At 36.2% G+C, this 12756-nt stretch overlaps 1 protein-coding gene across 8 annotated transcripts in view; it reads right to left on the bottom strand.

Moving 5' to 3' along the window:
• RIMKLB (ribosomal modification protein rimK like family member B) overlaps positions 1 to 12756 on the bottom strand; it is an 85712-nt gene that overhangs the window by 24166 nt on the left and 48790 nt on the right. The gene's annotated exons all lie outside the window — the stretch shown is intronic.

The following is a 12756-nucleotide window of genomic DNA, read 5'->3' as shown; positions in this document are numbered from 1 at the left end:
AAAGTCCAGATACATCAATACTGAGTTAAAAAAAAAAAAAAAAGCAAGTCTTGGGGCGCCTGGCTGGCTCAGTTGGTAAAGCGTGTGACTCCTGATCTCGGGGTTGTAGGTTCCAGCCCCATACTGGGTCTAGAAATTACTTAAAAATAAAATCTTAAAAAAAAAAAAAAAAGGCAAATCAAATGTATGGAATTATTGAAGCACTACATTGTACACCCGACATTAATATAACACTGTATGCTACTATAATGGAATTAAACTAACTCTGTATTAATTGTATTTTTTATGTGTTCATTTTAGATAAAGCAAGATATAAGCAAGTTGCCTTCTTTTATGGTTTTCTTATATGATTTTACGCCTAGGTGTTGCATTTTATTCAACACCGGTTAAAATTTATTCTTTAAAAAAAAGAAATCCAAAAACGGGCACCTGGGAGGCTCAGTTGGGACTGCATGCAACCCTTGATCTTGGGGTTTTAAGTTTGAGCCCCACGTTGGGTGTAGAGATTACTTAAAAATTGAAAAAGTCTTAAAAACCTGTTTGCATTAAAAAATAGTATGCTGTTTCAAAACATTCAAATACAAAAATACATGATGTATTCAGCTCCCATCCAACATCTTAGGTACTCAATATTAATAGTGGTATGTATTTTCCCCACTGCTAAGTACAGAAACATATTTAGGTTATTTTTAGAAAAAGATATTTTATGTTACTTTCTCTCATCACTTAAAATTACAGAGACATTGGGTGGTGAGGAGGGCGCGTACTGCATGGTGCACTGGGTGTTATATGCAACTAATGAGTCATCGAACTTTACATCAAAAACCAGGGATGTACTGTATGGTGACTAACATAATAAAAAAATATTACAAAAAAAAATTACGAAGACATCTTTCCCTGTCAGTACATATAAAGTTTTATTTATTTCTCTTTTTAGTGGGTTAACTGGAATTATACAAGAGATATACACCATACAACCAATACCTTACTCATAGACATTCATTCACTTAAGTAATTACTATGTGTCAGATTATTTTGTAAAAATTAGAAATAGATTGGCAAATAAGGCAGATAAGGTCCTTATTCTTAGAAGAACCCATTCAAGTGGGAGAGACACTCTTAAATATGGAAGTTCTGATATAGGAGAGAGAAGTAGGTAAGTCTGAGTTAGGTCATAAGACTTAGAACTTACAGACAATAATAAGTGAACCTTAGAAAAGCAATGGGGGTGGGATTTTTATTCCTATATTTTCGAGATAAGAAATTTATTACGCAGGGGCACCTGGGTGGCTCAGTCAGTTAAGCACCCAACTCCTGATCTCAGCTCAGGTCTTCATCGCAGGGTTGTGAGGTCAAGCTCTGCACTGGGTTCCATGCTGGGTGTAGAGCGTACTTTAAAAAAATATATATTAGGCAGAAACAAGTGCAGGCAAAGATGTTGAGAAAAAAGAACCTTCTTGCACTGTTGGTGGGAATGCAAATTGGTGCAACCATTGTGGAAAACAATGTGGAGGTTCCTCGAAAGGTAAAAATGGAAGCACCCTACGATCCATAATTGTATAGGGTATTTACCAAAAAAATACAGAAACACTAATTCGAAGGAATACACGCAGCCCTATGATTACTGCAGCACTATTTATAATATCTGAACTATGAAAGCAGCCCAAGTGTCCAATGATAGATGAATGGCTAAAGAAGATGTGGCATATGTATACAACGGGATATTACTCAGCCATAAAAAAGAATGAAATCTTGCCATTCACAGTGACATAGATGGAGCTATAGAGTATTATGCTAAGTGAAATAAGTCAGAGAAAGAAAGACCATATGATCTCACTCATATGTGGAATTTAAGAAACAACAAATGAGCAAAGAGAAAAAAGAGAAAGAAACTCTCAACTACTGAGAACAAATTGATTGTTACCAGAAGGGTGGGCAGGGTGGGGGACAGGGGGAAAAAAGGTGATGAACATTAAAAATATACTTATGATGAAAAATAAAATAAAATGATTAAAAAATCTATTATGTATTAAAAGCTTACTGCTGTTGTTAAGGCAGAGAGAGAAGGTGCTATGGGCTGATTATTCTCCAAGTTGAAAGATTCCTTTGGGATATTAACAATCTCCTTGCCAATAATTAAGTGGAGAATCTCTTCCGTAGCCCTACTGTAAAAGCCTGTGCTTTTTGAGAGCAGAATTTGGCTACACCATTAAGAAGTACTAGTGGGGTTTTTTTCTGGGAGGGGAGGGGGAGCTAGTGTTTTTGTCCTCAGGAAACAAGAAACATGTTCTTGCTGACTGACATTTTTTTTCCCCATCTCCTAGTGTTCCAGAGGATTCTTCAGGATTTCTGAGATATTTAGAACTTACAGAATTGTAAGAATTTCATTCGTTTATTTATTGTGGCTCTGAACATTTTCTCTTCAAAAAGAAAAAAAAGAACTGTCAGAATTTTAACTGAAAGTTTCAAGTGAAGGTACTATTTGTACACAATTAAAAACCCACACAATCTCTGTGCCAGATATCAAGGAAGCACCCCAAGACTAAAGGAGAGGTGTCCCTAAAACACAGGTGACAGTCTAGAGGGGTTCAAAATTAGGCAAATTTTAGATGATTTGACCATCAAAAAGGTCAACATTTTGGATTTTTTTGTTTTGTTTTTAGATTTTATTTATTTATTTGAGAGAGAGAGCGCGCGAGTGAGCACGAGCAGGGGGAGGGGCAGAGGGAGAGGGAGAAGCAGACTCCCCACTGAGGGAGGAGCCTGATTCCAGGACCGTGGGATCATGACCTGAACCAAAGTCAAAGGCTTAACCAACTGAGCCACTCAGGCGCCCCAACTCATAACATTCCAATTGCAAAAAAAGTTCATGAACTCATAATAATTATAGAGAAAGGACAACCCCCCAAAAAAAGTCTCATTTGCTATTACTGAAGGGACTACTATGTAACTCCTTATTCTAAAAATCAGTAAATAAGGAAAAATTACATTTATCCCACCAGTTCAGCAGGAACTACAGTTCACCAGGAAAAGGTAGGAAAAGCACTTCTTTGGAGATGAATGTCAATTAACACAGAATAACAAAATTTGAAAAATAACCATTTTGTAAACCCCAATGCAGTTAAGTGTATCAGGCAAAGATCATCATCAAAGATGTTAAAAGCATTAAGAAAAGGTTGATGGGATACATGTGCCAAAATATCAGAGATTTGCCGGACAAAAAGAAAAAATAGCTTTTTGCAACAGACAGACCCTATAGACATTACTACTCAGGAATCGAACTTAACATCACTACCAGTGGCACAGACTGGCATTTTGTGCCTCCTGGTTGAATGCACTATGAAGTATCTACTATCACCGAGTCAGTAATTTTTTGCTCAAAATGCATAACCTGTATCTCATCGTGTCAATTCACAGGAAACTTCAGAAGGCAGACACCACAAGGAAACTATTAGACAAACCCAGAATGAGACATTAAAGATAATTGTTCTGATTATTTCAAAAAGGTGATGTCACTGATTAAAAAGATGGGAAGACTGTTCTAGAGTTAGAAAGACTAAGATATTACATCCAAATACCCTTATGTGAACCCTTCCAGAGCCTGATCTGAAAAGAATAACTGAACGATACTTTAGATTCAACTATGAATATTTGACTCTGAAGTATTAGATGCCATTAAAGAGTTATTCATTCCTTAAGGTGTGCTAATCGTATTAATTTATATGGGACAGTGTTCTTATATTTTTGGCTACAGATATTGAAGCATCTAGGGGTAACATAAAGGCCACTTGTTGCGAAAGGCTAACAACTCTCTCAAAAAGCTGTGTGTAATGTATATAATATTTACACGTATTAGGAGAGACATAAAAGAACAAAAGGTTACTACTGAACACTCCATCTAGGCATCAAGAGCTTGCTAAAGGTAATCAGAACCAAATCTAGGACCCGAAATGTTTCTCAGCCAGTGAGTTCTAGCTAGAAAAAGCAAGTTGGCAGTATAAGAGATTAACAACTTTGAGCTCCATATTCCCAGCTAAATTCACGTAACAAAATTTAGTTGTTTGGGTCAATAGTCCAGGAAACTGATCCATAACTTAACTGACAAAACTACTGAAAATCTACCACCAAAAAGTGGTATTTCCCACATTTTAAAATCTCAAGAGTCGTATTACGAAAAAAAAAAAGGACCAAATAATTATGAACATTTTATGATACTCAAGTCATTAAAACCTATTTTCCAACTGGTCATACAGAACTAATGCCTACCATTAAATTCAAATTGCAAATCTGTCTTCATGAATATCTAACACATCAGAAATGTCCTCTTAAGTTTTTTTTAATTACTGGTTTGTTTCCCTTACCAGGTTCCAAACTAATCAAAATGAAGTAGGAGAAGTAATTACCTAAATTCTGAAGAGGACAATTGGATAATGGGTATTTATAGTACCAAAGGACAGATAATTCTCAAGAGTAATAGAAAACACCAAAAAGTCTTTATTAAGATTGGGTAAGAATTGAAACAGCTACTAATTATCAAACACTGAAAACAAGAATAGTATTAAGAATCCATTCTTCTAAGAATATGTATGATGCCTTCCCTATGTGCTTAGTTGCTTCCTAACAAGATATATTTTGAGTTTCCTATCAAAATATACTTCTTTAACCCTCCTCAGCAATTCTTTTGCCCTCCAATTTGTTTCCACATCTTAGCTAGTAATCCTACATACAGACAAAATTATTTTCTTCAAAGGCTAGCCCTTTTGGGAATGACGAGGAACCAACAAAATTCCTTTCCAGGTCCCTCATCAGTGGCACAGAAAGAAACAAAAGGAAGACTACTACAACAGTCTACCTCATTATCACTGAGCACTGCTGCACTGCAGCTGACAGTCATGTGTTTTAAAAGAGAGAGAGAGAAAAAATGGGTGAACTGATCGTTTGGTGGGTTTTTTGTTTTTTTTTTTGGTTTTTGGTTTTTTTGGCTTAAATAAATTGAAGAAATGTTTTAAAGAAAAGGAAGAAGAGGGAAAACAAAAGCAGATAAACAAGTAATCAGATTATCACTGTCCACTTTATAAAAGCATCTTTATTGAAGGTAGTGACTGGTTAGCTTCTTTTCCAAGTATCTTTAACAAATAAAGAATCTGAGGTCAAGACAACCAACTGTATACCAAAAGTTGGCAGAAAGAGCTAAGACACCAATTATACAGAAATGTGATGTCACTAGCTGAATTAATTCATCTCTCAAAAAAAAAATTCTTCATCTCCTTACATTTTATAAATTCCAACATTTAAGCTCTGCGGGTTTGAGTACATTCTCTTCAGCATTTCCACAGATAGTTTTAAGAAAATTATCTTAGGAGAAATACTTCCTGAAATTGATAAACAAAAAGAAAATACCTTTAAGGAATTCTTCTATTTATACATTCCTTCTTTTATTTGTTCAAAAACATTTGCTGAAAACCCACTTTAAGATACTCTGAACCTTGGAATAAAACCCTAGCCCCACATTAGAGTTTTTAAAGAGGATGACACCGGGGGGGGGGGGGGGGGATACATGTAAAGTACTTAATAAATGACTGGCATACAGTAAGTGCTTAATAACTGCTAGTGGCTATAAATTACTCTGAGTTTACACTGCTGGGGAGGGTAGGTTGATGACACAAATGGTAACTGTTAATAGCAATAAAACCTGGGAACTTGTTTCTTTATCCCCTTTTGTCCCCAATCCCAATCAAACTGATCTAATTTTTTAAAAATATCTGACACACAAGAACTCATTATTAGAAACCAGATATACTTCTATTTTGCTAACTTAGCAAGAAAACTTTTTTATGAAGCTTTTTCCTTTATTATCCTAATACAATTTAAAAATTAAAAGCCGAAATACTGTATCTAACCTAATTAATGTATTTTGTTCCCTCCATAAAATAGCAATGTTTCCTGAAATGGTAAAGAAAGGCTATATAGAAGATAAATGGGTAAATGTATAATTCAAGTCACTGTTAATGAAGCCAGCCATAAAAATTTACTGCAGTCTTCCAGCAACAGACTGCTGTAGAAGGAAGGAGAGAGGCAGCAAAGCTTCCTTGTGATATAGGCACAGCCCCCTCTGTCCACTTTAAAAAGGGCAAGCTTCTCTGTAAGTGGCTCCTGGCTGAAGACAAATATTTATATCAATCTGTTCTACCAACTTTTGGCAATTAATACCAGCTTACACAACTAATGATAAGTAGGACTTTCTGAATGCAGCTTTAAGTAAAAATAAATATAAAAATACATTAAGTATATTTATACCATTTCAAATAAATATAAATTAAAGATTATGGAATAATTAATAACCAAGGGAAGGGAACTATATCAAACTCTCTGAATATTGAATGTTCCAAAGAAAACTATAGGGAATGCAGGAGATTAGGGTTTTTACCCTCATACGTTTCCTTTAGACTGGAAAAAGCAAGGGATAATGGTAAGGGGATAGCAAAGGCAAAGAGAGAAAGTGAGATCTACTGCAAGGTCTTCTCTGCCGTGCCTGTCAACAATAACCCCACATCTGATTCAAACCTAGTTCCACCACTTACCTACCCACTGTATAACCTCAGGCACGTTACTTAACTTTTCTGTGTCTCAAGTTCCTCATCTGTAAAATGGGAACAGTAAAAGTAGTTCCTTTATAGAGTTGCTGTGAGAATTAAGGTCGTTAACATTAGTGAAAAAGTACCTGGCACATAATAGGCACTTAACTTAATCATCACTGTCATCCACCCCTCCCTCTTGCAGCCAGGAAAATGAGAGCTAGAGAAAAGGAGCTGTAAATTCCCTGAGAGTAGGAATCTGACCATCTTAACAGCTATGTCCCCCAGCACTATCTGGCATATAGTAAATGCTCAATTATTATTTATTGATATTTGAACTCATCTCACAGTTTTCAAGAAGCAGAAAAGGGATTGAAACCCAGGTCTGAGTCTGAAGCTATACTGCCTAAAACAAAATTGTCTCTATAAATTGCTTTAGAAAAACTAGCAAACTCAAACTCAAAACACCAAAGAGAAATCACATCATTTTAACATCTAAAAAACTCAAAGTAGAAGGGAAAAAAATTTAAAAGCAGAAATGAATGGAATAGAAAGCAAACATCAATAGAAAAGACAACCAAAACTGAAAGTTTGTGTCCCCCCCCCGCAACACTAATAAATTTAAGTCCCTAATGAGACTGAGAGTTTTTTAAAAAGGTAGAAATAAAGTTGAGAATGAAAAGGGAGCTTCAAGGAATATCCTGCAGACATTAAAAAGATAAATGATTTTGTGAATAACACATCTGAAAACTTAGATAAAATGTACAAAAATTCCTAGAAAAATACAATTTACCAAAACTACAAGAAGAAATGAATACTAAAACAAATTAACCATTAACTAAAACCTTACCGAAAGAAATTTCCAGGCACAAAAAGCTTTCAAAGGTGAATTTCATCATTTAAGAAAAAATAAAAATGTTACTATACTTTTGTCTTCTAGAACAACAAAAAACACTCCCCAGTCCTTTTTGTGAGGCCAAACACAACTCAGCAGAAACTGACAATGACAAGTTCACAAAAGGAAAGTTACAAGGCAATCTCATTCATGAACATAAATGTAAAAATCTTCAGCAAACATTAACAAATTAACCCACCATAATAATACTAATAATAACAATAATCACAAGCAAGCTGGGTTTATTCTAAAAATTTTAGGTTGGTTTAACTTGTAAAAACAATCATGTAATTTGCAATAGTGTAAAAATATGTGTAACTATTCAATAGCTGTATGAACATTATTTGATAAAATTTAACAAGCATTCAGGATTTTAAAAAATCTTTTAGCATACTTACAGAAGAAAACTTCCTTAATCTGATAAAGGATATCTTAAAAATCCTACAGTCAACAACATTTTTAATGGTTTAATGTTGAAAGCTTTCCCCGGACTTCATAAGACTAGAATGTTCACTATAACTATTTAATCCAACATTGTCCCAAAGGCCCTACCCTGTGCTGTTAAGAAAAGGAAGTGAGATATAAGGACTGGAAATGAAATACAAAACTGTTATTACTTGTAAATGATACAATTTTAAAAGCAGGTAATCCAAAACAATCTATCATAAATTACTGAAATAAGTGAGTTATCTGTCAACATATTATTAAACTTAACCAGCAATGAATCAGAAATGAAAAAAATTTTGTTGTTATCATTTATAACAGCAGCAAATTCACAGGAATAAAGTACATCTAATAAAAGATGTACAAGACCTCTGGGGATAAAATTACAAAATACCATTAGAAACATTAAAGACAATGAGAGAGAACAAGCCCAAGAGCACAAGCATATATTCGCATACTGGAAGGTTCAACAGAATGAATGTGTCCTTTCTTCCCAAACTCATCTATAAATGCAATAAAAACCTGATCAAAATTCCAAGTGGTATTTCTGTGGAACTTGACAAGCTGATTACAAAATTTATGAATAGAGGTGCCTGCGTGGTACAGTCAGTTAAGTGTCCACCTCTTGGTTTCTGCTCAGGTGATGATCTCAAGAGCCCTGAGATCGAGCCCCACGTCAGGTTCTGCGCTCAGTGTGGATTCTGCTTGAGACTGTCTCTCCCTCTCCCTCTGCCCCTCCTGTTCATGCACTCACTCTCTCTAAAATAAAAACATAAATCTAAAAAATCAAATAAAATTTATGAATAAATGCAAATGAACATGAATAACTAGACAATCTTGAAAAAAAGAGAAGACTTGCTTTACTGGATATCTTAACACTGTAGTGATTAAGCCACTGTCATGCTGGTGAAAACAATCAAAATTAAGCAAAGGAGCAGAATAAACCCACCCATATACAGATACTTGATTTATTAGAAAGGTAAGATTGGAGAGCAGTGGGGAGATGTCAGTCTCCATTAGTAGTGGGTGCTGGGACAACCAAACACTGAAAAGGAAAGAAAATGAAACTTTACCATTACCTATCACCACACACATAATCTCAATTCCAGGTGGATTGTAAATCTACATGTGAATGACAAAACTCCTTAAAGTCAGAGCTAACGTAAGAGGTTATCTTCACGACCTCAACGTAGGAAAAGATTTTTTATGCAGGGCACAGAAAGAATCAACCACAAACAAGACAAGTTAGAGTACATTAAAAGTAAATTCTTCTTTTTTATCAATACGTCGTTAAGAAGTTAAAAAGCAAGCTACAAATGATGCATCTAGAAAAGTAAAATAATCAGACAAGCAACCCAACAGCAAAATTAACAAGAGACTTGAATAGGGACTTCAAAGTAGTGATACCCAAATGCATATATAAAAAGATACTCAACTTCGGAGTGCCTGGGTGGCATAATCCGAAAGTTAAAGGGTGTCTTAGTTTCAGCTCAGGTCATCATCTCAGGGTCATGAGAGCAAGCCCTGCATCGGGCTCAGGCTCAGCGAAGAGTGTTCTTAAGATTCTTTCTCCCTCTGCACGCCCCCCCTTCACCCTCTCTCTAAAATAAATAAATCTTTAAAAAAAAAAGATACTCAACCTTATTAGTAAGTTGGGATATAAAACCACAACTAGACACTATTTCATATCCACTAGAATAGCTAGAACCAAACTGACCATTAACAAGTTTTGATGAGTATGTGGTTTAAAAAGAAACACTTCCTGGGGCGCCTGGGTGGCACAGTCGTTAAGCGTCTGCCTTCGGCTCAGGGCGTGATACCAGTGTTCTGGGATCGAGCCCCACATCAGGCTCCTCCGCTAAGAGCCTGCTTCTTCCTCTCCCACTCCCCCTGCTTGTGTTCCCTCTCTCGCTGGCTGTCTCTCTCTGTCAAATAAATAAATAAAATCTTAAAAAAAAAAAAAAAAAAAAAAGAAACACTTCCGGCTGCTGAGTGGCTCAGTCAGTAAATGGTCCGCCTTCAGCTCAGGTTGTGTTCCCTGCTCAGCGGGGAGTCTGCTTCTCCCTCTACCCACCCCCACCCCCGCCTCATGATCTCTCTCTCTCAAATAAATAAAATCTTTAATAATTTAAAAAATAAAAAGCTTTAACCACTTCTTCAGTCACTAGAAAGAAAAGGAAATTTCCTTAACTTGGTAAAGGTTATTTGCCAAAAAAATCTATAGTTAAGTGTCAGGTTTATTTATTGGAATAAACTTACAGTATTCCCTTTAAGATCAAGCAGAAGAAAACTGTCATAATTTGGAGACATTATTTGCATAAGATATCCTAGAGAATCAGAGGCACCTGGGAGGCTCACTTGGTTAAGCATCTGCCTTCGGCTCAGGTCATGATCCCAGGGACCTGAGACTGAGCCCCACATCGGGCTCTCTGTTCAGCGGAGCCTGCTGCTCCCCTGCTTTTTTTTTTTTTTTTTTTTTTTTTTTTTTTTTTTTTGCTCCCCTGCTTTTGCTCCCTCTCTCTCTCCCCCAAATAAATACATAAAATCCTTAAAAAAAAAAAAAAATCCTAGAGAATCAAATGGAGGAAAAAAACCAGGAGAGAGTATTTATAGTATACCACTTTATATGCAGGAAAAGAGAAGAAATATGAACATATTCCAAGATCGGAAGACAGACTCCGTGATTCTAAATCTTGGCTCCACCACTTACAGCTTTACAGATCTAGGGTAAAAAACATCTAACCAATCTAGGATTCCACTTTCTCATTTGTAAAACAGAAACAATTAACAGTACCAAACTCATGCGAGTATTGCCAGGATCAAATGAGTTGATATTTATAATAAGCTTTGTATATTGCTATGTGTTTGTAAAAGAAATGTAATTTTATAATTTGAATTCTAAGACCTCTGATTTGTATTCCTTACCTGAGTTTAGTAACTACATTTACTACTATTCTAAGTTCTTTGGTGACTTGTCACTTGGGTACCTCTCACAGAATAGTCTTCAAGAATCAGATCATCCAATTTCACAACTACCAAAAGTACTATGTGTAAGGGGCACCTGGCTGGCTCAGTCAGTAGAGTACGTGATTTTTGATCTCACGGTTTTGTGAGTTCAAGTCCCACGAGGGATGTAGAGCATACTTTAAAAATAAATTCAAGGGGCGCCTGGGTGGCTCAGTCGTTAAGCGTCTGCCTTCAGCTCAGGGCGTGATCCCGGAGTCCTGGGACAGAGCCCCGCATTGGGCTCCCTGCCCCGCTGGGAGCCTGCTTCTTCCTCTCCCACTCCCCCTGCTTGGGTTCCCCCTCTCACTGGCTGTCTCTCTGTCAAATAAATAAATAAAATCTTTAAAATAAATAAATAAATAAAATAAAATAAAAAGTAATTAAATTTTTAAAAAGTATTTTGCATAAACAGAAGATTATCATGTTTTCCTGTTGCCAATTAGTAACAGCATCATTTACTGAACACTTACGATATGTGAGCTACCATACCAGGGAATCTTATACACATCTAAAGTAATCCTGAGCACAACATTATACAGTAGGCCTTTTAATTTTATTCCTACTTGTTAGAGAACCTACCAACAGATTTAATTTCTCAGCAAGAAAATGAAACCGGACAACCTATCTGACCAACTGCAGAAGGTTTAATAACTAGATGAGCCAAGACAATTAAATCTAGCTAGTTCTAAAGCCCAATCTCTTTTTTTATGTCACATGAATTCCCTCCAAATCTCTAGCTGTGCTAATTTACTAAGCGGCATGATAGCTGGAAGACTCTCTTCAGCAGGAATATACTCTAATGGTTAAGTTATACCTATAGTCCCAGATACCAGAAAGCGCCTGGATTTTATTATTTGCCTTGAAAAAAGAATTGAGACATTTGAGCTCATTTATTCCTTTAACGTCCTACAATTCCTTCAAAAGGCCATTCTAGTCTTCCACTCCCAAATTCCTCACTTTCTTAAAAAGGTTTTCTGTGGCAACACCTATCATTACCCGGAGCTTTATCCTCAACAAGACCATGGTTCCAAGTAAATAGAGGTAATTACTTAATCACCATTTTAACACTGTGTATCATGGGTTATTAGATTACCACTCTGGAATAGTCCTAATTTGATTTCTATCCTATCTATGCCAAGTAATCAATTTTCTGAATTGCTCTGATTTCTGACTGGTATAGGCACTTGGTACTGTTAGAGAAGATAAAATTTGATTCAAGTATCTCACTGGAGAATTAATAAACATGCAGACCAATTTAGCATGGAGACTAAACATAACCAAAGCTCCCAACTATTTTGATAATGGGAGTAGAGGGCCTGAGCACAAACAAGAAAAGATATTTCTTCCTGATGACTGAAGACATTAAAGCTTTTTCCTTTGAATACTCATTTTCTGACTTAAGCAAATACTCAACTGTAAATCTCACTGTCCAGCTGGGTTTGGAATCACAGTCCAAGTTCCTAAAAGATTAAGCAGAAAAGTGACTCAACCAGGGCCATTCGGTTGTCTAAAATTTAAAATGCAAACAATCACACTGGAGAGGATATTGGAAAAGGACACAGTAGTACAAACTTCCTGGAGGACAGTCTGGCAACAAACAGTGATTCCTCTTCTAGAACCACCTAAGAGCAACGCATATAGTCTTCCTCTCACTGTACCCCTGTATAATACCTACTCGTCCTTCAGGTTTTAGTGTCACTTCCTCAAAGAGACCTTTTCTAACATTTCAATCTAAATTAGATTTCATTGGGGGAATCTGGCTGGCTTAGCTGGTAGAGCATGTGACTCTTGATCTCTGGGTCGTGGATTCAAGCCCCATGATGGATGTAGAGATTA

This window comes from Ursus americanus, chromosome 25, assembly GCF_024610735.1.
Source record: "Ursus americanus isolate L20-20 chromosome 25, mUrsAme1.1.p, whole genome shotgun sequence".
Lineage (NCBI taxonomy): Eukaryota > Metazoa > Chordata > Mammalia > Carnivora > Ursidae > Ursus > Ursus americanus.
Note: the sequence above shows the minus strand (reverse complement) of the source record. Positions and strands in the feature narration are given on the sequence as shown.